The sequence below is a fragment of the Anabas testudineus genome, chromosome 8 (assembly GCF_900324465.2).
Source record: "Anabas testudineus chromosome 8, fAnaTes1.2, whole genome shotgun sequence".
NCBI lineage: Eukaryota > Metazoa > Chordata > Actinopteri > Anabantiformes > Anabantidae > Anabas > Anabas testudineus.
Genome location: NC_046617.1, coordinates 961,633 through 967,632, shown reverse-complemented (window position 1 = coordinate 967,632; position 6,000 = coordinate 961,633).

The window sequence follows — 6,000 nt, the reverse complement described above, 5'->3', positions numbered from 1 at the left end:
TTCACCGGTGTATGTGGTGGAGGGGACTTCCTGAAGTCAAGAACTATCTCTTTTGTTTTGGTTGTGGTTATTTTCACACCAGCCCACAAAGTCAGAGATGACCCCCCTGTACTCCTGCCCCTCCCCCCAGAATACACAGCCAACAATGGCACTGTCATCTGAGAACTTCTGTAGGTGACAGTGGTGGGAGTTGTATTTAAAGTCAGATGTGTACAATGTGAACAGAAAAGGGGAGAGCACAGTTTCTTTCCCGTGCTGCAGCCTACCACATCACACACACAGTCACGCAGCCTCACAAACTGTGGCCTGTGAGGTAGTTGATGGTCCAAGCAGCCAGATGTTGGTCCACGCCTGCCACCTCCAGCTTCCTCCTCAGCAGTTTTGGCTGGATGGTGTTGAAAGCACTGGAGAAATCAAAAAACATGACTCTCCGGTGCTCCCAGGGGACTCCAGGTGAGACAGGGCCTGATGCTGCAGGTAGATGATGGCGTCATCCACCCCGATGCCTGGTCGATATGCAAACTGCAGCAGGTCCAGTGCTGAGCTCACCTTTCACTTTTCAATTTAAATTTTTAAGCCAGCCTAGTGTTAGTTCCTTTAATCCCAATATGTTCCAGTCTGTGTAATAAAATGTTGTGATCTATAGTGTCGAATGCAGCACTAAGATCTAACAAAATGAATATAAAGAGTCATCTGTCTGTCGCTAAGAGAAGATTGTTAGTGAAGCATACCAGCAAGTCAAGAGTAGGCTTTCTGAGTAGAAATGGAAAAAAAGCACCTGGTCTGTCCCTTATTGTAAACAGCCCCTTGCATTTCCAGTCCTGTCTGTTGTCAAGGCAAACTCCCAGATATTTGTACCCCTCCATTTCCTATCCCAAAATGGAGACAGTATTAAAGCTGTCTGTATTTCTCCTCAAGTCCATAGCCTTCTCTTTGGTCTTTGTCATGTTTAAGGTCAGGTGATTGTTACTACAACACTTTACAAAACACTCCATCAGGCCTCTGTCTGCCTCCTCACCGCCACTGATGCATTGCATGACTGGATGACAGGATTCAGTTTAGTACTGAAAGTCAGAGGTAGGTAGAGGTAGAGGTAGTCAACAATCCAGGAGACTGTGGGGGAGTCAACCGTCATCCTGAGGACCTTCTCTCTCAGCAAGACAGGCTGGATTATACAATCCAACCCTAAAGGCACTGGAAAAGTCAAAAACATGATCTTAACATTGCTGCCTGGTTCGCCCTGGTGAGAGAGAGCTGAAGCAGGTATGATGGCATCATCTACTCCAAACTGGGAGGTAATGGGCGATAGGCAGTGGCAGCAGACATGATGTCTTCCAAATCCTTGTCACAGGTGCTTTAGGATTCCACAGAGCTGATTAGCACAAGCCTTCAGGACTCTGGGGCTGACCCCATCAGGTCCTGCAGCCTTATGTTGGTTCAGCCTCTCTAGATTCCTCTTGATCTGGCTGCTGATGCAGTTGGAGTCCGGGATATGTTCCTATATAGAAAAAAATACAAAAAAAGAACAGATTTAATTGGAGCTACTGCAACAGGCTGCCAAGGCAGTGCCAACTGGTAACTCAAGAACAGAGAACAGAGACCAGAAAGAGCAACTAGAATAAGAAAGTAAGGAGGCTTGACTTAACATTTGCATCAAAATACGTGGCTTCATTCTTCACTCTGAAAACCACACATTTATGCCATAGACATGCAATGCTTTAGAGATGTTGAGCAGCTTTGACAATTAGATGTTTTAGCATGTAGGAATGAAAAACTGTAAACAATTCAAGTAAGTTTTTTAGAAGAAAAAAATACTGAGGGTGAGGATGAATGGAATATAAAGGTATGCAACAACCCTTCTATGAAACTTTGAAATGCCACCCACTTTGCATGCCTCTCAAAGAAAAAGCAGTTATGCCCCTGTTGAGAATCACAGAGACGACGCTGCTCAAAGTCAAACTAAAAAATGCTGGAGATCAAAATTAGACAACATCCTAAATTACCAAAGTACCAAGGTCACTGTAGTCCTATTTGACAGGAGTAAAATAATAGTATTTTACGCATATTTCTGTAGTTACATATATTCTGAAGCGCAGTTTAAAAAACTTAAATGAGATATTTGAAAAAGAACACTGATCAAAATTGGAGAACACTTTCAGGGTGGCTGTGATTGGGTGGTTCACAGGCGTGGTGGTTCGATTCCCGGCTGCCACGTCACATGCCAAAGTGTCCTTGGGCAAGATACTGAACCCCTAGTTGCCCCCGGTGAATCAGGTCAGCTGCATAGCAGCTCTGCCATTGGTGTGTGAATGTGTGTGTGCTTGTGTGTGTGAATGGGTGAATGAGAAGCAGTGTCAAAGCGCTTTGAGTACCAACTAGGTAGAAAAGCGCTATATAAGTGCGGACCATTTACCATTTAGATACCTCCTAGTTATTGGTAATTTAGCATGTGGTAGCAGTTCCTTCCCTGAATTTGGTAACCAATCAGCTAATAACTTTTCATGCAGACAATGCCCCTTGTCACACAGGGTACGGGTAAAGCAGCACCTTGAAACTGAAAACATTAAAATAGTGAAATGGCCAGCCCAGAGTCCCAATCTAAACCCAATAGAAAATCTTTGGAAAATCCTTGGGGACAAAGTTATGGTTAAGAAACCCACTACAATCACAGAACTGTGGAAGAGACTGGAAGAAGAGTGGACCAGAATCACTCCAGAGCAGTGTAAGAGACTAGTGACGTCCTGTGACTGCATGTGTGCTAAAGTCATTCGAAGCAAATTTTTCTCTGTAATACAGTTGCTCTTCTCAAATATATTGTGTTCTTTTGCAAAATGAAGTTTTTTTGTTGAAGTTCTTTGTTTATTTTATAAAACACTGTTCTAGTAGCATGGTATATCCACAACAAAAATTCCTTCAAATGTTGAGCAGTGAAAATGAGATTATTTCAGGAAAAATCAGGTGTTCAGAAATTGTTGATCTAATTTTGATCTCCTGTGGATTTGAGAATTTTCCCTTTGGCACAACCTGCAGCAAATGTTGTGCTGCCCTTTAAATCCTTTACATAGGAGGGATTATCTCATATCTCAAATTCAGTTCAATTGAATTTTATTTGAATGGGGCAAATTCACCCCCAAAGTCATCTCAAGGCATCTCAAGGTTTCTTCCTTTAGAGGAAGAAACCTTTTTCTTCCTTTAGAGGAAGAAACCTCCAGCAGAACCAGGCTCGGGGTGGGCGGCCATCTGCCTCGACTGGTTGGGGTGAGTGAAAGGAAGGTATGAAGGAGCACTTCTTTTGGATTAGGATTAAGGGAAGTTGAAAAAGGGAGTTCAGGGCTAGAAGCGAGTGTCAAAATAAAAGCATGGGACAGGAAGTGGAAACCAGGATCATGACAGAAAGCCAGCTGTTGAAAACACTAACAGACCTATTTACTCACATCTACTCTTTAACAAGGAGACATGCATTTACTTTAAGATTGTTAAAAAAGAACAGAGGTGTGAGTGTCAAAGAATTATCATTAACATTAACATCTTGTATTTTACATACAATATGCCTAGATAAAAAATATTGTATATTGAACACATTACGAAAAGTAATGACAGCCATGACAAGTTAGCTGCCATAGTAGTCAAGAGTTAGCCAAGCTTACATCTGTGCTCTCAAAGCCTGTCCCTGGAATCAGTACAATACCACAGCATTAGGTAAGAGCCTGGACAGTGTCCAATTTCTAATCTCAGCAACTGGGTAAACATCCGAAACATTGGTCTAGCTTTAGCAGAATTATAAGTGTGCAGTTGAAAACTGTTACAAGCTCAGTAGTTTCTTTCTTAGTTTAGAAAGAAACGTTGAGCCAAGATTCAGCAAAGTAACGGTAACATTACAGTTCTAAAGTCTGATGTACAGTGCTGTGAAAAAGTATTTTCCCCCTCCAGATTTTGTATCTTTTTGTTTGTGCTTAATGCAGTTTTGAATGATGATTTTATTTATACAACCTTAATACCATTCAGCATTTGTTTATTATTGCAGCAGTCCTGGGGAATCTGTTTTTTTTTTTATGTCTGTTTGTTAGATTTAATTGTCCTCTCTGAGGGTAATAGTTGAAACAGGTTATGTGCAGGATGGGATTAGTCTTTCAGGATGCTTCTGGCTTTTCTATGGCAGCGTGTCCTGAACAGCTCCTCTAAGGAGAGGAGAGCACAGCTGAGGATCTTCTGTGCTGTGTTTATGACCCTCTGAAGCTCTGTCCTTTACCGTGCAGTGTAGCTGCACTGGAACGCAGTACGCCAGTACACTCTCGACAGAACATCTGTAGAAGTACACCAGCAGTTCTTTGTCTAGGGTGTTGTTTTTCAAGACTCTAAGAAAGTTAAGCCATTGCTATGCCTTCTTGATCAGCAGTGTTGGTTTTCCAGGTCAGGTCATCGTTCAGGTGGAGGCCTAGAAATTTGAAGTCAGAGACCCTCTCCACTCAGTTAATGTATATGGGTTGGGGGTCAGATCTGTTCCTTTGGAAGTCCACTATTATTTCCTTTGTTTTTGTGGTGTTGAGGACCAGGTTGGTTTTGCTGCACCATGATGATACTGACATTGTCATGTCAACAGCTAACTTCACAGTAGAGTTGCTTGGGTTGGGTTTACAGTTATGTCTGTAGATAGTGTATAGTCTGTAGATAGGCGGCTGGTTAGTGTAGTGGTAACATCACCGCCTCCCATGTGGGAGACTGGGGTTCAAATCCCAACTATGGCTACCTCCAGTAGGGGTCCTTAGGCAAGACCTCCTCACGCTGCCCTGCCTACCCTTGTAATGTAATAGTATGAGACTCAGCACACATCTCTGTGGGGAGTCAGTGTTGAGGCTGAGTGATGGGTAAAGGTGAGGCCTTACTTTGAGTCTCTGTGGGCAATTGCTAAGGAATTCCTTAATCCAGAAGCAGGAGTGTGGGACACCAAGGTTTTTCAGTTTTCTTAACAGTTTGCTAGGGATGATTGTATTAAATACTGAGCGAAAATGGATCACGGTTGTGTGGAGGGCTATGGCCATAGCATCCTTTATCGGTTGTCCCTCCATTCAAAATAGTGGGCATCAAATGTGGGTGGAAGTCCATGAATAATATGACTTCTGATCAGTTTCTCGAAACACTTAACAACAACTGGAGTTAGAGCCACTGGCCAGTAGTCATTTAGGCTGCTAATGGTGGTCCTTTTTGGGATGTGAATAATAGTTAAGGACTTCTCTTTTCCAGAGGGGGGTGTACCAGGAAATGGTAAATGTGGTCTTATTAAGTAATCCTGATTAATGTTGGAGTAGACTTTATCAAGTAGGTTATTCCACCATGTAGCGTAGTGCACATGGTGATATGAATGAGTTAATTGTGACGGAAATGAAAAAAAAAAAATTCACAGCAATCTAATAAAAATTTTAAATTACTTAGCATATACAAGTGAACATAATGCTTTGTATGTGCTGTGGTTGTTATTGTTTTTAAAATGTTGCCACATTTCAGCAATTACTGCTACAATTTGATGTAAAGTGAAGAAATAAAGACACATTATTGCTGTTTTTTTTCTAGCCATCTAGGGTGAAAAGTCATCTGCTCAAAACAGTTGAGAGAAACTTATGTTGAGCTGCAGATTTAGCAATGTTAGCATTAATCTAGACCACTGTTCTGTAGAGTTGAGTAGCGCCACAGAGTTGGTGATAATTTTGTGTTATGCAACTTTAAAGCAAACCATAAAAAGCATGAATTAAGAGAGCATTCTGTGCACGAAAGATTAGACCATTTGTTAATTCCTTAACCTAAAGCAAACGTGTTTCCAAAAATATATTAGTGTAAAATGTTTAACAGTAGACTACAGTACATTGGAGAATAATCTGTGCTCTCTATTTGGAGTAGCCATCTTATAAAGGCCTATTTTTAGCAAATTGTTGTGTCATATGGATTTGTGTGTATTATCCGTTTGCCATAAGCTTATCATCTCTAGCAATAGGTATTCTTCGTATC